Source organism: Mixophyes fleayi, chromosome 8, assembly GCF_038048845.1.
Source record: "Mixophyes fleayi isolate aMixFle1 chromosome 8, aMixFle1.hap1, whole genome shotgun sequence".
NCBI classification, from domain to species: domain Eukaryota; kingdom Metazoa; phylum Chordata; class Amphibia; order Anura; family Limnodynastidae; genus Mixophyes; species Mixophyes fleayi.
This window is the reverse complement of record NC_134409.1, coordinates 73,584,623-73,610,936: the sequence shown is the minus strand read 5'-3', so window position 1 is coordinate 73,610,936 and position 26,314 is coordinate 73,584,623. Positions and strand designations below refer to the sequence as shown.

The window sequence follows — 26,314 nt, the reverse complement described above, 5'->3', positions numbered from 1 at the left end:
ATAAATACAGTTACTATTATTATTTGTTATGAATCCCAGTGTATTCATGAAGAGCAACAGAAGTGTAAAGCAAAGTGTCTTTATTCAGGTAAATACACAAACAAAGATTACTCAGATCCACTGATAAGAAAAGGTTCCTAAGGAGACTGTATAGTAAAAATGGCAGGAACAGGTATTATAAGTTTTACCCCAGTCCAGAAGGCACAAGGCTGTCCAGGAAAGCAGACAGAGTCCAGGAATAAGGCAGTGATCAGACAAACAAATCCAAATAGTCAGGAAGAGATCAAGCAAATTAGCGAGGTCCAGAAGTCTGTCCAAAAGGTCAGGGCAACAGGCAAAACAGCATGGTCCAAGGTACAGGCAAACGATTCAGGGTCTCAGGCAAGCAGGCAAGGTCCAAGGTACAGACAGGTGTCATACACAGTTCAGTCCAGCAGGTATATACCAAACAGCACAGGAGCAGGTTAGCAGCAGCCAGGAACAAACGTGATGAACTGCACAGAGCACAGCTAGAGGCAGGTACTTAAAGCAGTGCAACAGGTGCAGTTCTAATCAGGCATAATGCAAGGAGATTAACTCCTTCAGGCACGTAGAAGAGTTCAGGAACAGAACAGCAGCACCTCTGGTGGTATGAGGCACTGCTGCTAGGTACAAACAACAGACAGAGTTGTAACATTATTAGGGGGGAATTCAATTGGGCACGTTACTGTAAAAAGTAACTCGACCTGCGCACTATTACCATTATTACGGTAATAGTGCGCTTAAATACCGTTATAACAGTAATTTCAAAGCCAGCTATTTGCTCGCAGCTCCCTGAGCCGGGAGCAGAAAGACAGGTTGAATTTACCATAATAACGGTAATAGAGCTATTGCAACGGTAATCTGGGGGGGAAATTAATTCCTCCTATAGAGTGTGAATATAACATGATGTATACACTTAGTAGGAGCTAATATGCACTGGGTATCCCAAGACACTCCAAAAATTTTTAATTAGAAATCTTGAACTTGTATGCTTATTTACCATATATTATGACTCAAAATGCATCTTGATTAACAGGCGTATGAGAAATATATACAGTTAATATTATTAATATTACAGCTTTATAAAGCAGTGTTGTACATATTTAGTACATACATGTATACAGGACATTATAACAATGACATAACTTTAACATTTGTCATTTATGTGCCTGGCTTTTTGCTTCCAAAAAGATGTAGATGTAAATTACATTAATATTAGTCAATTTTAGTTAGCAAGAAATTCTATAACATTAAATACAATTACAACAATTAAAAAATAGATCAATAAACTGCTAAGCCATAGTGTACAGAATTCCAAAGTGATATTTATTATCCCTGTTATAAACTGTTAGACATCTTATTCCTTATGATGCTTAGGTATTCCTAATAAACATTGAGATCACTGAATACATATTATTAAGCACCAAACATAAAGAATGAAATTACTGAGGATTCGTTTATATCAGAGCTATGGCCATTGTTTTGTTAGCTGAAGTCAGTATTCCTTAATACTATACTTATAAAGTATAGTTGTTTGTACCCATCTCAATACATATTTAGGAGGGAATCTACTAAAGGTTGATTTTTCTACCTTTTTAAAATTAATTGATCAACTGAAATGAATTGGAATCATCGACATTGTTAATTGTTTTTATTTTCCACATCTATAGAAATGTGGTCTATATTGTCTCTATTGCCTTGGGATCAAGGCTGGGAGTCCCCAGAACTCCATTTTGCCATCAGCCTATCACAAGTGGTATTGTGGGAAGCTGTGATTGGCTGGAAGCAAAGGGCTCCCTACTTTAGTCATTTAGCAGTGAATTGATCTTTTTGTTGAGGAGTTTTCTTTTTATTGATTATTTCTAGTTGAAGTAGAAAAGACCAAGATAGAAGAATATTTATATCCCACTGGACTAGGATAGAGCAAGATAAAAGATTTAATTTCATATTTAATGAAAGATAAATAAGGGATTGGTGAGTCTTTTATTCAATTAAGTTTATTTTAAAATCAAGTCTGTGTTCACTTATTTTTACAATTTTGGTAAAATGGACAGGTGTCTGACTGACCCTGACCTATTTGTCACGAAAGTTAGGAGTTCAACTGCATCCTAGCATGTTTAGACTGTGTGCTTGGTTTATAGCCTGACAGGGAACAGTAAGAGTAAATTTCAGCAAGGAGGTTCGGCAACATTGGAGTCATTGGGCTTGTAAGTATGACCGTAATACAGTCAGAGTACAACCCATTTTTGTCTAAGCAAGGGCCCACTTCAACCCCCAAATCCCAAAATATATTGCCTTTAATCCTCGCTGTAAGACACTAGGGCCCTGATTCATCAAGGAACACAATGTGAAAGCAATTTGCGTTTTTTTAAAGTTAATGGAAATTGCACACATGTAAACCAATGCTCAAGTACAAGTGAATCTAAAGAAACATTACCAATTAAATAAAGGTATATGTGCGCTCTGACGATGCAGTACTTGCCCTTTTTTGCTCAGACACAACACACTGCAGGATGCAAACAATACATATGTGCAATATAAAGAACACATAGGAAAAAATATTAAATACATTAACAGCTATTTATAATATAATCATTAATAAAAATATATTTAATTTTTTCAGTTTTTACCTGAAATACATATAACATAAACCAGGATGTTATTAATGCCTACTGTACATTAAATGCATTTTTTTGAAACTTTTTTTAAAGATTTTATTTTTGCAAAGGTCAATAGTCGTATCAATCAATGATGCAGTGTGTTACAAATAGCATATAAATATACAGGTACTAAGACAAACAGCGTTGATTAGAAAAAATAAGAGGTGCAGATATTGACCCAATTTTATATAAAAAATGCATTTTTATAGTTGCCTTTAATTACTGTTGAAGTCGTATAATTGGATGAACGAAAGTATATTGCTTAAATATTGTTTAGCCATGCAAATGCGATCTGTACGCCACGTAACACGTGGCGTGGTGCGTTCGCACAGTAAAATACGCACGCACACACTCGCATTACAACATTTAGTTATTTATATAATTTCATATTGGTTCTGTTACACTGTAATTCAGGAGCAGATAGTATTTGGTTTATTATTAGTCTATATATATATATATATATACATATATATAGTGATTATATTTACATGGTAGTGTTATTAAAGGTTTAGGTTATAGGAAAGGTGTCATGCCTGATATCATATTGATCCCCTAATCATCAGCAGCTGTCCGGTGCAGTCGGCGAAGAGATCGCACATTGCATACTTTAGTTATTGATATTAGGGAATAATCCTTTGTATGATGCTGGCTATGAAAGGAGCAGACCCCCTGGAGAGACGACCCCCACCTTTGGATTCCTTAGATTGAATCAACCTATAATCTGTTTACACTGGACCCACCCAACGTCTGGACCTATAGAAACAATCTACGTCATCTCTATTGTTCAAGTGTAACACTGTACTGTATATAATCATAGCTGCACACACCCTGGCCCTCAGTCAACTCTGACACAGTATTCTAACAGATATACTGTCCACCGGGTCCCGTGGGTGCGCAGCGTGCACAAGCGATTGCATTGGTATGTACTTATATTTTGGTATTGGCTGTACTGTACTTTATCATAATATAATAATGTATTGAATTGTTGACTATTTACATCTACTATAATAAATCACTTCGTGCTTTTGAAACACATACAATTGAGTGGGCAATGCTTATTTTAAAACAATAGAATTACTTTAATAATTGGGGGCTCGTGAGTTTAGGAGTTACGTTATTGGCAGGTATGCAACGCTCACGGTATTCGGTTCCTCAACAAAGGGTGGATTGACGGACGCGTCGCATGGCAGGAAAGAACGTAATGTGTTCAAGACCTGTGGTTCACTTTGTGTTGAGAGACCGAATGTCCGTTGTTGCATAGACTGAAGGAACGCTAATTGGAATCTAGGGACAAGAAAGAAAAATGTTTCTTTTTATTGTTGTTTTCCGTTTTAAAGTGTATTGCATTGCTGAGCGTATGTGTATTTCCTGCTGTGCGTACGCGAACTTCCGGTAGATTTGCCACGTGGTTAAACAATCGTCTTGATAGTTAGTATATATGCATAGTATAATTACTTGTGAAAACCTCTGAGACATTATTACTGTTGTTGGGAACTTTCAATTTTCTGCGCAGAAAAGGTGTATAGTGTGTGATTTTGTAACGTAGATACACTGTTATTATTCATTGTTCTCAGTTGCTGTCTGACGAGGCGGATTGCCCAACTGAAGGACGGTATACAGAGCAGGTATACCGAATGCGAAAACAGAGTTTTTCGCAAAGCGCTACCAATAGATCGCAAGGTTTGCTAATAATTAGTATTGGTAGGCTGTGCGATCTAACCGCATGACAACCATCAGTGCGAATTGGTGAAGCAGCTAGAAGGAATTATGTTGGAAAGGCTGGTTGATTGTATCGACTTTGTTCTCCCAGTTATAATAAACTCAGCAGATTTTTGTGGTTGAGCCAGGGTATCGAGGAGCTAATAGCCCTTGGGGCCCACAGTGATATTTCTGTATTAGGGATCCTTGCCTGGTGCGAGAAAAGCGAGTGAACGTGGCTAAAGGAAATACGTTCACCGAGCATTACAGATCTCTAGCGGTGATTGTAGCAACAGAGTTGAAATTGTTGGGTGGAAAGAACAGAGCATTGCGGTGTGTCTGTATTCCACATAAAAGGGTATTGTTAGCCGGAAGGAACAGAGCATTGCGGTGTGTCTGTGTTCCGGGTAGAAGGTATATTGTTCAACATGGGTGCTAAGCATACGCTAGAGATGGCCATTGTACTGCCTAAGGAAGGTCTTATTGAGTCAGCGATATTTCTCATGTGTGAAAAATATGGTGCATACGCAACTGTGTATTGTGACACGTGGGTCGAAATGACCAAAGATTGTGATAGGCCTTTCCCAACAGCAGGGAGTTTTAATGCAGAGGTACTAAATACCGTAAAAGATAAAGTACGGTTGATTAAGTCAACGAAAGTGAGAAATGCACATAATCATTGTTTAAAATCGTGGCAAATGGAAGGTAACACGTGGAAGAGCAGCGAACGCACAGCGGAAGTGAGTGTATCGAAAAACGCCTGTTCAGCAGAAGTAAGCGTACCGGAAACAAACATTCCGGAAGTGTGCGTTGCTAAGCGTGGCGAACTGAGCGCAAACACGCCCCCGACAAATTCGGTCGGGGCGGGAAGTACAGCCAATACCAAAAATGTGTAAACTGTAACTAGTAACCTGTATGTTGTTTTAAGTAATGTTAAAAGTAATGTTTCAGGACAAAGAAGAGGGACGGCCCCACCAGCAGGGGCAGCGGCTGAAAGTGGTGAGAATAATGTAAAGGTTAACACAGGGGGAGACATCCATTGTACTGCAGCAGCAATTTCAGCACCTAGTTCAGAACATAGTCATTTGGTAGACTTACATCCTGCTGCACTACAACAGTTCCCAATGGGAAAGCGGACAGAGATGGTGACGTTCCCTTAAAACATGTAGCAAAGCATGATACAGGCACTAGATCTGAAACATTTTCAATTTTGTCTGATTTCCCTGATCCTAGGAAAGATTTGACCAAATGTCAGCAGTTTATTAGATATTATGGTAATATGTATGAGCCAACTTATAACGATTGGCGAGTATTATTGAAGACCTGTCTTCCTCTCAATACTGATATACAAAAGTTCATTAAGGATTGTATGTTGGAGGAGGATGAATCCTTAACCGAGGATGATAATCAGGACAATATTAGACAAATAATCAGACGGTTGGCCATATATTTCCCAGTGATAGTGGACTGGAGTAAAATTTTTACTATCCAGCAAAAAGATAGTGAAAATACAACAGACTATTTTTGCAGAGCTCTAATAGAAATGGGCAAATATACTGGGGTACCAGACATAAAAGATAATGTACACCACAGAGAGGTTGCTGTTAAAGTTCTAATGGATGGCCTCCGGGAAAACTTGAAAAGAAGGGTGCAAACTTCATTACCAAACTGGAAAGGAATCACTGTAAGTGCTCTCAGGGAGTCAGCTATAGAACATGATAGAAGTATGAATAAAGAGAAAGAGACACTAAGTGATAGGGTAATGATGGTAAGTATCCCAGCATTAGAGGGTCTGCACACCCGACCACCAGCATACAACCCACATAATAAGAAACATAGAAAAATCAGGTGTTTTAAGTGCAACGAAGAAAAACATTTCGCAAGAGATTGTAAAAAGGAAGTGAAACAACATGAGTTGAGGAAGTGTTTTCAATGCAATAAAATAGGACACCTAGCAAAACAGTGTGCAGACATGACAGGGACGTGTTTCTACTGCCGTAAGAAGGGACACAAGAGTAGGAACTGTGTAGAGAGAAGAACAGATACCTGGGTTGGAAATCACATAGACATCCACAAAAGAGGCGTACACTTCTCTCAGAGGTTCCCCTATAATTGATTGCACACTCTGTAACAACTAATACTTTGGGGGAGAGTTATAGCCAACTCTAGAGTACAGGTCAGACCTGCAATTCTACAACTAGACAAGGTAAAGGTTAAAACTGTGGTCAGTATTAATGTGCAAAATGTAGAAAGAAATTTATTTAAAAGGTAATCTTTGTTGATTTTGTTTGTTTGTTTTATGTTGTCACATGTTTGCTTTCCTAAATCGCTGGCCGATTGAAAAGAATGGAAATGTTTGTTTTGTTTGCTGTTTTAAGATAACTATCTTGTTTTTCTTCTCACAGATAAAGGGGACAAAAAAGGAGTATGAATTTAGTGATTAGAGGGGTGAGATAGAGAAATAGAAGAATTACTCTTGAAAGACTAATTAACAATAGACAAATGGAACACTCTTTGTTTTAGGCTGCAGTGTCTCATGATAATTTGTTTGGCTGAGAATCATTATCCAACAATGAAGTATATACATACTTTGCTCCAAAATATCATTTAGGTATCTCAGATGAGTCATCAACAGTTAAATTTTACATTTCTCTATTATAAGTTAGGAAAGTCCGTTGAAAAGGTATGTAGTCAATGAGACACCGAGTTCTTAATGAACAGATGACGGACGACACTGGATTGCACTGTTAAGACCCCCTAGTCAAGTTTGGGGAGGGGTCATAGTTAGCAAATAGCTAAGGGGAGCAATGGAATGAATACAGCCATTTCCCCATAGAGTCAGAGTCCAATCCAGCTGTCATTTTGTTGTAAAAATATCCCTTTCTGCATGTATGTTTGTATTCAAATCTTTATATTCCCATTATTCATTGCTTTCCTATTTCTCATTCTTTACACAAACGCTAGTCCCTCTCTCTCTCTCTCTCCCTCTCCCTCTCTCTCTCTCTCTCTCTCTCTCTCTCTCTGCTCTGGTAGAGATAAAATCAGACACAGTCTCAACAATGGGGCAAAGACATATTTTTATTTTTTTACATAAGACAAATTCAGAGATACACACACTAGATTGACATGAGTTACAGAAACAGTCAGGGGTTTTGTTTTCATGTGTATAGAAACTGCTGATTTTAAGCAGAAAGGTTCTGTTGTGGAAATACGATTCATGTTCTATAGATTGCATATATGTGTTGTTTTTTTTTGTTTTTTGATTCGTGCCTCCTGTTCAAAAATGTGCCTTTATATGGAGGCACAAAGGGTGGATAGGAGATTGCTGGAGGTTAAGCATACAGATATGCATCTCTGTATAGAACATTGGAGTAGGATTTTTACCACAAGATACGACATAATGTGAAACCCTAGAAAATGTAGAATTTTCATGTTTTATATTTTTTTCACTGTTAGACAGGCATGTACTGGATACTGTTATATTTGAAGAAAGTGTTATAGAAATAGACCCCTTTGCCTTTCCCACTTAGTCAAGTAACTGAATGTGAGGTACTGAGAATGACATGTGAGTTGGCAGAGGGAAAATCGATTGATATACATTGGTCTTCAGCATTTTTCTAGTCTAGGGGGCGATGTTGAGGTGACTGAGAAATCGTTTTATAGCAATACCAGCACATGATTAGGACACTACATAGAGGACTTTATACAGTGACACAGTTACCAACTGAAGTAGCTGCTAGTAAGGTCCACACTTACACATACGACCATGCATGGCTGTCACACCAGGGCGAACATAGCTGTCAAATAGACAGCAGGGTTTTATGTGACAGTTAACAAATCTATGTTTTGTTTTGTTTTTCGTTGTATTGTTTTAGTTCTAAAATGTGAACACACACACACACATGCACGCATACACATATTGGTTAATATATAAAGATTTGTGTTACCTGAGGAATAAACTGTCTGAAAGGTGAAGAGATGTTGTGAGGAGTCTGGTGGACTCTGGAGAGATGGACAAGGTAGACCAATAGAGCCATCCCATATCCCTCCTGCTGCTGGGTTTTCCTCCAGGTAAAATAAATACACGTCATCCAATTACCACCATGCAGGATCCTCAAGTATACACAGGTGTACCAATGAAAAATGTCTGGGTAAAGGTGTATTGAAATGTGTCTAATGTATTACTGTGTCATACTCAAAACTTTTGTTATTCAATGTGATAGTCCTAGAGTTATAATAGATGATAGGGATATTCATGTTATTGATAATAGAGGTATAATGTATGAGTAGTGGTAACAAATCACATACTTTCAGTTAGCCATAAACCAGTGTGAACATAAAGTAGTGGTACTCGGTAGAACGAATTGAATAGATTAAGAGTTGGAACTTGATTGAAGTGACTGATAGCTTCGGCCACTAGTCCTTTCCCGCTACCAAAAGATCACTCCTGGGCAGACTCCTAACCTGTCAGTTTTTTAAATGTTCTTGACCCTTCGTGAGATGAGATTGTAACTGGGACGCTAGGTTAGATCTTGAGAGAAGGTAAATAGTGAGACAGCAACCGAGAACGTCCAAAACACTGTTTCCTGAAAAGTCACACTAACTGTCAGGATGTTGGATCGGGAGAGTAAGTTGTGGAGCAGAAATTCCTTAAGCTTAGGTTATTTGACAGACAGGTACCAGGTGTAGGCTACCAGCATCATGGCTTCAAGGGTAGCAGAGACACACTGGTGCCCATTCCACCCACTGCAGAGGGGCCAACACTCAGAGAAGGGTCCAAGGGCACTGATGAGTCTGTACTGGAAGGCCTCGAATGCAGTTAGTAGCACCTGAGCCAAAGGCTAAGACTGTTGTCCAGCATGAAGTTGTAGTTTTTCCTGTTTTGTGTTCTCTCATTTCATTCTCTTCTCAGGGCGGTTAATTCTTTTGATTATTAGCAGGTGACAGAGACTGGTTCAGGTAATGATAAGGAGGTATTGGGGAGGAAGAAGTTAGTAGCATAATCGGTCCAGCCAATTACTCTATTCAATTCAGGGGTAAAGGAAAATTTAGAAACCTTGGAGCTTGGAGAAAGTGCGAGGGGCTATTGTCTGAGTAGCATTACGTCCGTAAGCACATCGACCCCATAGTAAAAAAAAAGAGATACACCCAGCGATGCCAGTCCAGTAATATCCGGACTTGAGCAGGCATCCTTGAGAATGATTATCATTCTTGGGAGGGTAAGATTTTAGACCAAACAAAGTGCTGGGCGTGCTCACACGTGCCTTAGTGATTATATCAAGTAGGATTAGTTCTCTTTCCACTAAATATTCTTGAGGTACCCGAACTATAGGCGGGAGGTCACTAAGGGAAAAAGTAGGACACCTAGGTCCCTTAGTCTGAAGTCTCCCAATGCTTTGCAAGCCGATCACTGTTAAATCTGAATATTGGGAGACTGGGAAGAACGAACAGACAATAGCCTGAACACAAGTGTTGATGAAAAGAACTGATGACATTATTAGAAGTATGTATATTAACGCAGGCTGAAGGAGATTGCATATGACATTATTGATAGACATAGGATGATGCTATTGATGAACATGAAGTGTTTAAATGTATTCTGAGCTTAAAGACATGCGTTGGACAGAAGAACCTGTTAAACTTGAAGAACTGTAGTAGAGAATTCTGTATAGCTGATACATGTTCTATTGTACCTTGTACCTTTCCAAATAATGTATTAAGTGTTTTATTGCACCCTTGAAGGGCATGCAAAAGGTTATCTCCAAGCTCCAGAAGTGTACGGTTTATAGTAAAAGAAGAAATCGTTTAGAGGATTAAGATTCTCTCTTATGATAACTTGTTTAGATCTACAAACAGCGTGGTCATACACCAAGGGGGATTTGAATTACATAACAATGAAACGTGGTACTGAGATCCTGCATATAACATCTTTAAGGTGATATATTATTATACTATCAAAGGGTGGACTGTTGAAGTCATATAATTGGATGAACGAAAGTATATTGGTTAAATACTGTTTAGCCATGCAAATGCGATCCGTACGCCACGTAACACGTGGTGTGGTTCGTTCGCACGGTAAAATACGCACGCACACACTCGCATTACAACATTTAGTTATTTATATAATTTCATATTGGTTCTGTTACACTGTAATTCAGGAGCAGATAGTATTTGGTTTATTATTAGTCTATATATATATCTATATATATATATATATATATATATAGATATATATATAGATATATATATAGTGATTATATGTACATTGTAGTGTTATTAAAGGTTTAGGTTATAGGAAAGGTGTCATGCCTGATATCATATTGATCCCCTAATCATCAGCAGCTGTCCGGTGCAGTCGGCGAAGAGATCGCACATTGCATACTTTAGTTATTGATATTAGGGAATAATCCTTTGTATGATGCTGGCTATGAAAGGAGCAGACCCCCTGGAGAGACGACCCCCACCTTTGGATTCCTTAGATTGAATCAACCTATAATCTGTTTACACTGGACCCACCCAACATCTGGACCTATAGAAACAATCTACATCATCTCTATTGTTCAAGTGTAACACTGTACTGTATATAATCATAGCTGCACACACCCTGGCCCTCAGTCAACTCTGACACAGTATTCCAACAGATATACTGTCCACCGGGTCCCGTGGGTGCGCAGCATGCGCAAGCGATTGCATTGGTATGTACTTATATTTTGGTATTGGCTGTACTGTACTTTATCATAATATAATAATGTATTGAATTGTTGACTATTTACATCTACTATAATAAATCACTTCGTGCTTTGGAAACACATACAATTGAGTGGGCAATGCTTATTTTAAAACAATAGAATTACTTTAATATTACAAACCCATGTTCTGGCATGCATATGCGACTGTCATCGCTATCAATCGGCACTTACACCAGCCCTCTAGTTGGTGCAAGTGATACGGCTAGAAATCACATACCTGTGAACTGCCCAGAGCTTGAATCAGACGAATGTGTATGCGCTCAACTTTGGCACGCCCTTACTGTACATTGACTATGTGCATACGACCCTTCCCTCCCCTGTTGCACCCTTTAAATAACACTTCACTGGTGTATAGTACTGTTTTGAGCATATGCAGAGCAATTTAACACAAAATATGGCACGCAATGGGACTTACGTTCCTTAATAAATCAATATCTATATGACAATGGTAAAACTGAACTCAAAATCTTGTACAACGATAGAACAATGTCATTCCAATTCTGCATTGTGTATGCACTCTTCAGAATTGGAACAACAATTTAGCTATTTAGCAATTTACCTGTCACCTGAGGAGCTGCTGTTCAGGGGTCCGGAGACGCTGCGAGGGCTCCTTTAGTAGCTGCATTAATGTGTCTGCATATCTAGTCTCTCAAAGTGCATCGGAACCATAGCTACAATAACGTATCTGCATTTTTAGTCTCTCACAGTGCTTTGGAACCATAGCTGCAATTACGCATCTGTACTTCTATGGGTATATTTACTACGCAGCAGTTCCATAGATTCCCGATGCTTTCAAGGTCTGCATGGGCGCACGTTGTTCTGCGGGCCTGCACTGCCTGCAAACCTCTTTTACCACATCCTGCAATCCAGGTATAAAGAATTGCCTCTGGAGCCAGTGGTACGTCTTGCTTGCACCCAGATGTGCTCATTGCGTGTGAGCCTCCACAACCAGCTGTTTAGCTGCACTTACCAGGATCACGATTTTCCACACTGGGCTTCCTGCTTCTGTGTAAAGTAGTTTCAACACTAATTCTGATTCTAAAGCAACAAACTCCTCTAATGAAAGCATGCAGACCGCAGAGAATCCTCCCAGAACTTTTTCTGACATTGGTGCTGCATCTATGGTAGTGCCAGCGGTCCCTACCATTAGGGATTCTAAACAACCAAGCTACCTGCGTCCCCATCTCACTGAGGAGGAACGATGGCGCAAAAGGATTGGTAAACTATGCCTCTACTGCGCCAGTGGCAAACATTTTTTACGAGACTGTCCACTCCGCAGACCACAACATCCTAAGGAGCAGCCTTCAGGATGCTCCTCTCCAGACCCTGGACTGTTCTGCACGTCACCTCTTGTTGCTTTACTTCAACCTAATCAATTCCCTGGGATGGGGCCTAATCTGCCAGTTCCAGCTGCCTGTCCTGCGGTGCAGTTCCAGTTGCCGCCTGTCCTGCGGTGCCAGTTTCAGTTGCTGCCTGTCCTGCTGTGCCAGTTCCAGCTACCGCCAGCACTGAGTCTTCTGCCATTGCCTACAGTTCCGAGGTGCCAGTGTCTGTCTCCTGTTCCGAGGTGCCAGTCTCTGTCTCCTGTTCCGAGGTGCCATTCTCTGCTTCCTGCTCTGAGGTGCGATTCTCTGCCTTCAGCTCGGAGTCTCCTGCGACTGTGTCTGGTCCTGAGTCTCCTGCCACTGTGTCCGGTTCTGAGTCTGCTGCCTCTAATCCCGAGTCTTCAGCCACTGCCTCTAATCGCAAGTCTTCAGCCGCTGCCTCTACTCCCGAGTCTTCAGCCGCTGCCTCTACTCCCGAGTCTTCAGCCGCTGCCTCTACTCCCGAGTCTTCAGCCACTGCCTCTACTCCCGAGTCTTCAGCGGCTGCCTCTACTCTCGAGGCGTCAGCTTCAGAGGGGGCGCTTCCCCTAAAGTCTGCTCCAGAGGGGGTGCTGCCCCTCCAGCCCATTCTAGAGAGGGCACTATTCCTCCAGCCCACTCCAGAGTTGCCAGTCCATGCAGTTCAGCCCGAGTTGCCAGTCCATGCGGTTCAGCCCGAGTTTCCAGTCCATGCGGTTCAGCCCAAGTTTCCACTCCATGCGGTTCAGCCGAGTTGCCTGTCCATGCGGTTCAGCCCGAGTTGCCTGTCCATGCGGTTCAGCCCGAGTTGCCACTTTATGCGGTTCAGCCCGAGTTGCCATTCTATGCGGTTCAGCCCGAGTTACCACTTGATGCTGTCTGCTCTGAGGCATCTCACAGTGCTGTCTGCTCTGAGGCATCTCACAGTGGTGTCTGCTCTGAGGCATCTCATAGCGCTGTCTGCTCTGAGGCATCTCACAGTGCTGTCTGCTCTGAGGCATCTCACAGCGCTGTCTGCTCTGAGGCATCTCACAGTGCTATCCAGTCGGAGTGCTGTGCCCAGTCCTGGCTTCCCATCAAGTGTGCCCAACTTGCCATGCCAGCAGGGGACTTCTGCTCTACCGTCTCAGCCGGGGACTCTCCAGAGACTGCTGCACAAGCTGGGAACTCTTCAGAGTCTGCTATTGAGCCTGAACATCCAAAAGCCTCTTCCGAATCTTCAGACCCTCCTCCAGCCTACTTTGACGGAGATCTGAAACAATTTTCTTTAGTCCTTCAGCTCTGTATGAAACAATTTGAAGAATTTCCAAGATATTTATCTAACCAATTTAACCAAGTTGGTACTATTATCATGAATTTCAGAGGGGAGCCGCAGACCTGGGCTTTTTCCCTTCTTAATTCTGATGATCCCATTATCCACAACACCATGGACTTTGTTAATACAGTCTGCCAGAAATACCTTCCATCTACAGTCAAGTCATCTGATCGGGGTTTGTCTGTGCCACCTTAGTTACAACAAACCTCAACCTTGGTAGCTGGCTTTTTGGGTATATCACCATCCTGCAATAAAAAGAAAAAGAAGAGGAGGAAAACCTGAAGGGAGTTTGTATGGAGCATCTGGAATCCGCTCCTTAAAGGGGGGCTATGTTATGACTCTGCCTATTCTTTGTATCTAGCAGCAGTACCTTATACCACCAGAGGTGCTACTGTTCTGTTCCTAAACTCTTCGACATGCCTGAAAGAGTTAATCTCCTTGCCTGATGCCTAATTAAAACTGCACCTGTCGCACTGCTTCAGATACCTGCCTCAAGCTGTGCTCTGCTGTTATTTCCCCCCTGTTCCTGTGTTGGCTCCATTGCTGCTTGATCTTCTGTTGGGACCTTCGGCTTGATTCCTGGACCCTACTTGTTTGCCTATTGCCCTGACCTTTGGCTTGACTTTTGGACTTTGCTTATCGTGCCTCCTGGACTGGAGTAACTTATATTGCCTGTTCCTGCCATTTAACTGTACAGTCACTATTTGGAACCTGTTCTTTTCCGTGCATTTGAGTTATCCTTGTTCATGTATTTGCCTGAATAAAGACATTTTGCTTTATACTTCCGTTGCTGCTTCGTAAATGCACTAGGAATCCAAACAGACACCCACCATTGCTCCAAAGCTCCTAGATTAGTGGTTCCCAGGTAGGCCAGGGGGTTGTTGTTTGTGGCAATCTCAAACGTGGTCCTTGTGAGATATTCCGCAAATTTCTCTGTCACAGCTCAGATTACCGCCAACCGCTCCAACTTGAAGGAACTGTAGTTCTCTGGGTTCCTTTCGGACTCCCGCAAGCTTCTGCTGGCATAGGCAATTACCCTCTCCATTCGATCTTGCACTTGGGCAAGGACAGCCCCCGGTGTAGAGAACAAACGGTTTCTGAAAGTCAGCATAAGCCAACACTGGGATCTTTACCAACTCCTCTTTCAGTTGGTTGAACACTACCTCTTGGGCAGCAACCCAGCTGACTGTCTTGTTCTTTGTTCCCATTGTGGCTTCTCTGAGTAGTTCAAGTAATGGTCCTGTTATGGTGGCGAAGCTCTTGATGAAATGCCAATAGTAACCCACTAGTCCAAGGAAGGCCCTCATCTCGGTGATGGTAATGGGCATTTTCCAGTCTTGGACTGCAGTTACTTTGCCTGCTGTAGGCCTCACTCCTTCCCCAGACAAGAGGTGGCCCAAGTACTCTAAGCTGAACTTCAAGAGGTGACACTTTCTTATCTTCAGTTTCATACCGAACCTCTCTAGCCACTGTAAAACCAGATCCAGCCGCGCCAGATGTTCCTCTAGGGATGGGGCAAACACAATAATGTAATCAAGGTAAATCAAGATGGCATCAAAGTTAAGGTTGCCCAATCATCGCTCCATTACCAGTTGGAAGGTGGCTGGTGTATTGATAAGTCCGAAAGGCATTTGAAGGAATTCGAACCGACCCATAGGCGTCACAAATGCCATCTTCTCCCGGTCCATTTCTGCTACAGGGATCTGCCAATGCCCACTCGCCAAATCCAAAGTCGAGAAGCACAAAGCGTGCCCAAGGGCAGCCAAGGACTCTTCAATACGGGGCAACGGGTATGCATCCCGTACTGTGCAGCTGTTGAAGCGGCTATAATCCACGCAGAAGCACAAAGACCCATCCTTCTTGCGCATTAGCACGATGGAGGTGGTCCACAGGCTTTTACTCTCTGCAACCTCCTGGTTGCCCGACATCTGTTTCAACATGTTCTTCACCTCCTGATAGAGTTTTGGAGGAATTTGGTGGTACCGTTCCCGAATGGACGCAGCGTCTCCCATGTGGATCTCATGCTCTAGGCTGGTGGTGCACCCAAAGTCCTCTTCGTGTCACGAGAAGGCCTGCTGCCTTCTCCACAACAGCTGCTCAACCTTGGCCACCTCTGCGGCACTGAGTCCATCCATGGCCACCTGCATTTGTTCCCGTATCACCCAATCGTTCCACTCCTCGGTAGGCTGCTCTTCCTCATCCACTGTCACTGACAGAGTCCATGGGGCCTTGGGATCTAGCTGCAGCATCACATGCGGATTCACCCCGACTGCACAGATCGTCACCTGAACTACTTGTGCCAGAATAACCCCAGCTGGCACCGTCTGTGGCTAGTCTCCCACATTGCACAGCTGGACTGGCACCCTACTGACAACCGCCAATGTGCGAGCTACCAGAGGTCCACCATCGCTCTCCAATGGATTTGCGGGCTCCACCATCACTTCCATTCCTACCAGTTTTTTGTGGGTGCGGACTTCCAGGGGCACTACAACTTCCCGTCGAGCTGGCACCTTCAAGGTCTGCTTGTGGTTGGTCCTTATTAACCCAAGCGGTCCTGGTGTCATGGTGGGTTTTGCTCCACAACGCTGAACCACACGCTGAAATGCCTGTTGTACTGGCTTTTGGACAGTCAATTGCCTCCGGTAGTGTGGGCCTTTCTCCTGGGTCAACACTCTGTCCTTCTTCCCCAGGAACTGTTCGCAGAGTTCCACATCCAATCACACCACTCCGACCACTGGAATGGGAAGGTTTTTTGCCACTCTCAGAGTCACCCACCTTTGGCGCCTTCAGATGAGCATAGTGTTGCCGGAAGCACTGTTCCGATATGGTGGTGACCTGTGATCCGGTATTTAGTAGGCACCGTTGACTCATATTCCCAAATTTCCCTACTACAATGGGACATTTTCCAATCAACTCAGCTGAGTCGATGATGCACGCCACTTCCTCCCTTTCCCCTGTGGGTTGTCCCATGACTACGAGGGATTCTAGTTTAACGGCTTCTCTGTGGCTGGTGCCTGGCAGTGCCGGGTGAAGTGACCAGGTCTCCCACACCTCCAGCAGCGCGTTTCCTCTGGACTTCGATGACGAGGGCCCTGTCATTGCTCTTTCATTCCCAATAGGACACAGGCTCTTTCTGCATTTGTTCTGTTTGCTCCTGCATTGCTGTAATCACATCCCGGAGATCCTTGATGCAGGTCTCCAGCGGGTGGGGCTCTTCCATGCTGTTCCTAGCTGTAACACGGTGCCACTGCTGGGCCACAATGTAGGGATCTAAATGGTCTTCTCTGTCCTTTGCGATGGTAAGAAATGTGATTTTGTTAAGCTGACACCATCTTGTTGCCTTACTGTTATGATCTGCCTTGTAGCTTTGTGTGCATTTTACCCTGTGTTATTATTTGCCTTGTTTTCCTGTGTGCATTTTACCCTGCAGTACCTGTTATCCTCCAGAGGTGCTGTTGTTTGACCTTTCCTATCAGGGGTTAACCAGCACTGCTTGTTAATCATCCACACCTGTCTGTGGCCTATATATGCCTGCATTTTCCTGTATCCTTTGCTGGTCATTGAAGTTCCTAGCCTGCTCATGTGGCTCTGATCCTGGTTTCCCTGCATGTTTCTCTGTTCCTGGTTTCAGTTAAGTTATTTGCTGCACTTCATTATTATTTACCTGTTTGCCAAGATCTGGAAATCCGTTGTTTCATACAGCTTGAACTATTTACTGTTTATTTGCCTTCCCTGGACTATACCTTTACTGCAATAAACAGTTTAAACGTTTATTTCATGTGTCTAGCTCCATGGCTGTAATCAAGGAATGGGTTTTGAACAGAACCATAACAGAATGACCAGCCTAAAAGAAAGCCTTGGAGTCATGTGGAAAAAAACCTGTTTCAGATTTTTCCTGGAACTCTCATGGCAATTGATTTAATTTGTTTTCTCCCTGCAAACATGTCTGCTCTACAAATGGCTGAACAGCCTCTGCTACAGTGTCTACAAACGGACATAATTCTGTTACGCTCTCAGCTGGCTCAATTTTCTGCTATACTTTTGGACCCACTCAGGAGACTATCAGAATCTGTTTCTCTGAAATCCAATACTGTTGATTTGCTTCAGCCAACTCTGTCTGCTGCTGAAACTGTGCTGCCAGCACCTCTTAATAGTACTATGACAAATTTGCATTTAACTAACAACTACAGTGTAACAAATGCCCGGCTCACAGGTGGTCCACGCCCCCATCTGACTGAAGCGGAGCGACGGCGCAGAATAACCAACAAACTGTGTCTCTACTGTGCAAGTAATATACACTTCTTACAAGCCTGTCCTCTCCGCAGACCACGACAGCCTACCAAACCATCTTCTGTTGTTACTTCTCCGCACTCTGGATTTGTTTACACTTCACCTGTTCTGCTCCCTGGGATGAGACCTAATCTGCCAACCCCAGTTACCAGTCCTGAGGCGCCAGCTCCAGCCACCTGTTCTGAGGCGCCAGCTCCAGCCGCCTGTCCTGAGGCGCCAGCTCCAGCCGCCTGTCCTGAGGCGCCAGCTCCAGCCGCCTGTCCTGAGGCGCCAGCTCCAGCCGCCTGTCCTGAGGTGCCAGCCTTTGTCTCCTGTTCTGGGGTGCCAGCCTCTGTCTCCTGTTCCGGGGTGCCAGCCTCTGTCTCCTGTTCTGGGGTGCCAGCCTCTGTCTCCTGTTCCGGGGTGCCAGCCTCTGTCTCCTGTTCCGGGGTGCCAGCCTCTGTCTCCTGTTCCGAGGTCCCAGCCTCTGTCTCCTGTTCCGAGGTCCCATCATCTGCCTCCAGCTCTGAGGTCCCATCATCTGCCTCCAGCTCTGAGGTCCCATCATCTGCCTCCAGCTCTGAGGTCCCATCATCTGCCTCCAGCTCTGAGGTACCATCATCTGCCTCCAGCTCTGAGGTCCCATTATCTGCCTCCAGCTCTGAGGTCCCATCATCTGCCTCCAGCTTGGAGCCTGCTGCCACTGTGTCCAGTCCTGAGCCTGCTGCCACTGTGTCTGGTCCCGAGTCTCCTGCTGCAGCCGTTGCACCCAAGTCTCCTGCCACTGTGCTGCCCAGTTCCAAGTCTTCAGCCGCTGCCTCCAGTTCAGAGTCTTCAGCCGCTGCCTCCAGTTCAGAGTCTTCAGCCGCTGCCTCCAGTTCCGAATGTTCAGCCGCTGCCTCCAGTTCCGAGTCTTCAGCTGCTGCCTCCAGTTCCGAGTCTTCAGCCGCTGCCTCCAGTGCCGAGTCTTCAGCCGCTGCCTCCAGTTCCGAGTCACAAGCTGCTGCCGTTGTTCCTGAGCTACAGTCTGCTCCAGAGGGGGCGCTGCCCTTCCAGTCTGCTCCAGGGGAGGCGCTGCCCTTCCAGTCTGCTCCAGAGGGGGCGCTGGCCTTCCATTCTGCTCCAGAGGGGGTACTGCCCTTCCAGACTGCTCCAGAGGGGGCGCTGCCCTTCCAGACAGCTCCAGAGGGGGCGCTGCCCTTCCAGACTTCTCCAGAGGGTGCGCTGCCCTTCCAGTCTGCTCCAGAGAGGGCCTTGTTCCTCCAGTCTGCTCCAGAGAGTGCCCTGTCCCTCCAGTTTGCTCCATAGAGGGCCCTGTCCCTCCAGTTTGCTCCAGAGAGGGCCCTGTCCCTCCAGTCTGCTCCAGAGAGGGCCCTGTCCCATGCGGTTCAGCCCGAGTTGCCAGTCCATGCGGTTCAGCCCGAGTTGCCAGTCCATGCGGTTCAGCCCGAGTTGCCAGTCCATGCGGTTCAGCCCGAGTTTCCACTCTTTGCAGTTCAGCCCGAGTTGCCAGTCCATGCGGTTCAGCCCGAGTTGCCAGTCAATGCGGTTCAGCTCGAGTTGCCACTCTTTGCAGTTCAGCCCGAGTTACCACTTGGTGCTGTCTGCTCTGTGGCTTCTCACAGTGCTGTCTGCTCTGCGGCTCCTCACAGTGGTGTCTGCTCTGCGGCTCCTCACAGTGCTGTCTGCTCTGCAGCTCCTCACAGTGCTGTCTGCTATGCGGCTCCTCACAGTGCTGTCTGCTCTGCAGCTCCTCACAGTGCTGTCTGCTATGCGGCTCCTCATAGTGCTGTCCAGTCCGAGTGGTGTGCTCAGTCTAGGCAATCCTTGGCCCATGCCAACAATTTCTTGACCATTTCACTGCCTGGCTCCTTAATTTCATATCCTCTGAAATCCCAACTCTCATTGTGGATGATTCCAACATCCCTATTAATAATAGATAAATAGATTTGTGTTTCCAAACTACTTTCCTTAACTTCTTGACCATGCTCAGTTTCTGATTTCCTTAACACTCTGTTTCATCTCTTGGATCATCACCTTATCAGGTACATGCTCTTTGACATTACTTTAACCTCTCCACTATAAAACTTTATCAAGCCACCACATACCAGCAGCAATCTTAAATCCAGGGCCTGATTAAGGGTTCTGGCCGCCCTAGGCTAATATGGCCGCAGCGCCCCCCCACCCCCACCCCACCCACTGAATATATAGGTGTATAGGAACACTCCTGAATATGAATGTTCAGGTGTATTCTCCAGCATTCAAATTTAGACAGATTGTGCCATTGTCTCTTACCTGTTCTTGCTCTTCTCTTTTTTAACTTTGTTATCCTCTCGCTGGCTTCTGGAAAGTTGGCGTCCTGTTTTGAAAATGCAAAAATTTTTTAATGCAAAATGTTAACAAACCCTGAATGATTAGGCCCTTTAGATAAACAAAACACTCCATTATTGCCAGCTAAAAGTACCCCATTGTACAGGCATATATAAGCAATATCTGAATATTTGTGGTCAATCAAATACAAACCTCTACCAAACCCATCTCACTAATATTTACTATTCTAGATTGCTGAGACCACAAAGAGCATCCATGTAACCGCCAAACAATCATGAGATTATGCCCCCCAAAGCTGCTCTATTTTTTTAAATACCCCCTGCAGCCATTTTCCTTAACCCCTGCTGCAGCCATTCCCCCTGCAGCTATTTTCCTTACCTCCACTCTGTAGCTATCCCCCTCGTCACATCAAAACTCCCCCTGTCACATATATCAGCCCCCCCTCCTCTGCCCTCCTTCACACATATCAACCTCTCTCCTACCCTATAGATTTGTATGACAGTCCCCCCCTCCCCCTCCCTATAGATATGCAGGGCAGTTGCACCCCTCTCCCTCCCTATAGATATGCAGGGCAGTTCCCCCTCCCTCCCTATAGATATGCAGGGCAGTTCCCCCTCCCTCCCTATAGATATGCAGGGCAGTTCCCCCTCCCTCCCTATAGATATGCAGGGCAGTTCCCCCTCCCTCCCTATAGATATGCAAGGCAGTTCCCCCTCCCTCCCTATAGATATGCAGGGCAGTTCCCCTTCCCTCCCTATAGATATGCAGGGCGGTTCCCCCCCCTCCCTATAGATATGCAGGGCAGTTCCCCCCCTCCCTATAGATATGCAGGGCAGTTCCCCCCCTCCCTCTAGATATGCAGGGCAGTTCCGCCCCCCCTCCCTATAGATATGCAGGGCAGTTCCCCCCTCCCTATAGATATGCAGGGCAGTTACCCCCTCCCTATAGATATGCAGGGCAGTCCCCCCTTCACTTACCTTTAGTTGTGCTGGCCAATGTCGCTCCTCACTCCTCAGATCAGCAGACAAGAAGTGAAGACGCCCTGCTTCCTGTCTGCTGCACAGCAACAGACAGCCTAGCGATTGGCTGCCTGTTGCTAACCACCAATGCTTTGGACCGTCGAGACCTCCACCCCCCCCCCCTTCCCCCTGCGGCGACCCCCCGCGGCGACCCCCCTCTCTCACCGCGAAAAAAAAATGATTAGGAAAAAAAAATGGATGAAAGAAAAAAAAATACCCTCAGCGTCGTGCCCCACGGGACCCAGCGCCCCAGGCTGCAGCCTGATCAGCCTAGTGGTTGATCAGGCCCTGCTTAAATCTGTTCGTTTCCAATCTCTCTGCAACATCTTCTATCTCCCCTATCTACATTTTCATCTCCCTAGCTGGCAGCAACGCATCTTATCCAAGCTCTAGAATCTGCCCTTGATCAAGAGGCTCCAGCTACTCTTCACACTATGGGCCTTGAGGAGAACAAGGCAAAGAAAAGTAGTAAATTTGATCCTGGACAAACCATGTTACAATGCAAAGGGGGAAAATGAATTTATTATTTTGCATGTAGAAAATACTAGAAAGAAAATACTGGCTGCTTTTTCATGTAGCACACAAATACTTGGTAGCTTTGTTTTTACACTGAAATTTAAAAATGAACTAGGACATGTCACTATAAATTTGTCCCACCATTTTAAATTTACCTCCAACCTCCAATGCAACATGGTTTTCCAAGGTGCAAAGTTACTCCTTAATGACTCAGGCCCTACATGTCTAGGAAAATGTTAGCTGTGGTACATTAAAGAAACACAACATCTCAAAAAAAAAAACTTTCTCACAAAGCAGAACATGATTGGTGCAATCACGTGTTCTGCTTCAATGATTTCCTCAAATATACTGCTATCTATCTCTCCTATTGTAATTCTCTTGACACTGCTAAGCAAGCAAATTTGAAATATCTCATCTTTGCTCCGACCTCTAACTCCAAACACATTTTTATTATATAAATCTCTTCTTAATCCTCCCTCCCTAAACTACTATCAATGCCCAACTTCTTGCTTCCTACTTCAAGAACAAGAATTATAAGGGCTGACATGGCATGGTATCCTCTTCCTCGATAAACAACCAGCTCAATTTCTTCCCTGTACCCTCTGGCACCTTCTCTTCATTTGATCCACAAATGTAGATAAAGTATCTACTCTCTAATCAGCTGAAAACACTGTAGTGTGTACCTAGCCTTACATCTTGACTAGTTCTCTTTTATGGTAAATACAATAGTTGATTGATTAGTAAAGCCCTAATAACAGTGACTGGAGATTCCCTAACAGACTTAGGAGTCTGTGCCTACAACAAAACATAAACTGCATGACTGTGCAGTATAGCAAACCTGAAAAAACTAGAGAACACCTTATGTGTCTTTGGGGCACTCAGAGGAAAATGGAATCATTTAAAACATATCCAAATTTTATTAGTATAAATTAAAATAATAACAGTAATACACAATTAGAAGTAGTGAAATATTAAAAGCAAGTGTATGGTATAATTGACCAAAAAAATCAAAAACTTAAGATCGATAGAATGACTATCGAAACGTGCTGTTTCTCCAATAATTCTGCATTCATTAGATAATAACTAGTTAAATGGGAGGGAGGTTTGTGTATGGATATCTGCCCAAATGTAACTAGTATTGGGCTGGATTGAAAGTCTGCTAGTCAAATAGCCATGTGTAGAAAGGTAACCATTTCAAAGATTGTTTATAGTGTTATAATTCAGATACTCATGGGAACCCTACTACCAAGACTCGTATTATTAGTAATACAAGAAAAAAATTACTATGTTCCTGCTAACTATATAAGTTTCTTTTCTTCTTGTAAATGGATTAGCATGTGGGGTGAAACTAACGTTTACAAATGTTCCACACCTAAGTTATAAAAGAGCAGTGCTCTTAATCATTTATAGGAAAGCCATAATGATCTGAGTATATAAGCCAAAGGTTCCCCGGCGCTGAAACAAAGGGGGGGGGGGGAGGGAAAGAAACCAAGGGGAGGATAAGGATGGAAAAATAAATAAATAAAAATAAAAATAAAAAATAAATAATAAATAAAATATAAAAAAGGAGTAAGACAGAAAATTGGTGAAGCAAGTAAACAAGCCGGTAAACTTGTATTTATTGGAGGTGGAAAAAACTAATCTAATAGATCAGTTCCAGCTAAGCTGGATGCATATGGTCATAAAAATGGTAACACACGTTTGTGTACATATAAGTAAGGTCCATATGGTCCATACTAGAACATATAAGGATCGTTATCATAAGATATGGAATATTAATGAATTCCTGAACTGTGACTCTCCCAATGTGATCTATTGCCTTACTTGCCCATGCAACCTACAGTATATATGTCATAATCCTACCTGGTCCCTGCTCCCCTGCTCTGTCAGCATTGTCTGGCAGCTGTGTCCGCTCTGGCAGTTCAGCGCTGTCTCCCGATGGTGCCCCGCACTTCCGGGTTCTCCCAGCGTCAAGTCATGTGACTCCTGGGCGGTGAATTCAAATCTGTATATCTACTCTGCTCTGACACGCTACCTGTGTCAGAGCAATGTGTTTCCTGTTCCTGGCTACCTGTTCCTGTTTACCTGACTCCTGTTATCCTGCTCCCTGTGTACTCCTATATTTCCTTTTACTCCTGTGTACCAACCTGGCTGTGACCTGACTACTCTTTGGCTTTATCCCTGGCACCGCGAATTGGACTGACCATCCCGTGTACCGACCCGGCTGTGTTATTGACAACTCTCTGGATTTCCCTCTGGCACCGTATACCTGATGACCTCCTGTGTACCGACCCGGCTGTGTTTCTACTCCTCTGGATCCATCTCCTGCTACGCTCACCACTGACTCCGTGCATCAAACCGGTTTCTGCTCCAGACCTCCAAACCCTGGAATTCACGGTTAGTGCCTGTATTTGCATCACCTTGTCATATTGCCTGTTTGACTACCCATCACTTAGAGCCTTCTCCCTTACGTCAGTAGGCTAACCTGGGGGCCGCGACCTGCGGTTCTTTGGCAGCAAAGTCCACCCTACCTTGCGGTGGTTCTTGGTGAAGACCGGAAGACCGTTAGACTCCGCGCCATAGGTAAGCCTGTGTAAATACTGACTAAGGCCTCAGAACCGTAACAATATAGGCATGACTAGCAGGCCTCTGAAAAAGAGGGTGCTTGAGCATATTGGCAATATCAGAAGGGCAGAAAGAGATATACATAATCACAAGCAAATTACTACCGTAGCTAGGCACTTCGTTAGATGTCATGGGGGCAAACCTACAGGAGTCCAGGCTTTTGCTATGGAACGAGTTCATATGGGTCTAAGAGGGGGCGACCTTATTTTAGAGCTTATTAGAAGAGAAACTAAAAAGATTTTTTTGATGAATAGTCTTGCCCCTAAGGGTCTTAATGACCACAATAACTTTTCGGTTTTTTTTATAAATCATCAACCATAGGCAGGGAAGTTCCTCATTATAGCACTTCATTTTCACGTCCTTTGTGGACTTAATTATTTAAGATTTACCAAAGCACTTTGGGTTTATTGTTAATTAAACTAGTATTGATTAACATTGTTTATTCTTATTTTTATCAATACTTGAGCACATTTTTTTTATGTATTCATAGATTATGGACTAATCAATTTGGTCCCTTTTTGCATTGGTTTTTTTTCACAATAGTTTTTGACTCACTTACACACTATTTTACTTATGATTTTATTACACTTATCTTACTGTATTTAACATTATTACAGTTTTTGTTCTATTTTAGGTACATTCTACAATATTAGGATGTTTTGCACTTTTTTTGATACGCCCTTATGATGTAAAAGATATTACTTGGGACTGCTCTTCTAGCTATAATTTGGAGTCCCTATGAACTTATGCGTGGAATGGCTCTCATTAGGATACTCTTGACTATATTTGATAGTACATTGGTTTCCTCTTCATCTTACCCTTAATCCAATGTCAATATATTGACTGCGAAATGTTCCTTGCTTTTAAGCACATATCCATTAACTCAAGTTTATTTAATTTAATTATGACATCTAGGTATCGATCTCTTCTCCTATTTTTTTAAGCCCTTGGTGACTATTCATTCATTGCATGGTGTTATGAATTAATAATAGAATAATGAATGCAATAAACTTCATATCAGTTAACCAGGATAGTGTTTTATTAACACCTCCTTGCAGACAGATCAGTATCCGTTTCGCTCCCTGTTACATTTTGTTTGAACCTTACCTTCAACAGGAAGAAATGCTATTTAGCATGCTGCCAATATCGGGCGTCCAATGTCTCTATGATATCTGTTCAACATAATGTCTGACAAGAGACGGCTTGTGAATGCCGAGAATGTGAGTTGTTTACAGTTGGCATGGTATCCGCCTATAATGACGTACACTAGTGGGCGGCTCTTGTATTATAAATAGCCTATTGAAGCGCCGGATCGGGTTGCCTTGAGAAAGCTTAGCAGAGTGAAATGCGCGTCGGCGTTACTTGTGCTGCTTTCTCCTCTGCTTTATACACTATTATAATTTCTTTATACTGGGGGGTTGCGGGATTTAGTATGGTTAGAAGTCTGCCGTTACTTATCTATATACTATTGAGGCTACGTGGATTAGATTCTTTAGCGATTGCAATAAAGATATAGCAGCTGCTTATATATCCAGATCATTATGGCTTTCCTATAAATGATTAGGAGCACTGCTCTTTTATAACTTAGGTGTGGAACATTTGTAAACGTTAGTTTCACCCCACATGCTAATCCATTTACAAGAAGAAAAGAAACTTATATAGTTAGCAGGAACATAGTAATTTGTTCTTGTATTACTAATAATACGAGTCTTGGTAGTAGGGTTCCCATGAGTATCTGAATTATAACACTATAAACAATCTTTGAAAT

General features: G+C 43.5%; 1 long non-coding RNA gene across 1 annotated transcript in view; it reads right to left on the bottom strand.

Moving 5' to 3' along the window:
• LOC142100104 (uncharacterized) overlaps positions 1-25,746 on the bottom strand; it is a 72,649-nt gene extending 46,903 nt beyond the window's left edge. The window contains exon 1 of the long non-coding RNA XR_012678703.1: positions 25,654-25,746. This is a non-coding gene — a long non-coding RNA (uncharacterized LOC142100104). The remainder of the gene's footprint in view (positions 1-25,653) is intronic.
• Positions 25,747-26,314: the final 568 nt, after the last annotated feature.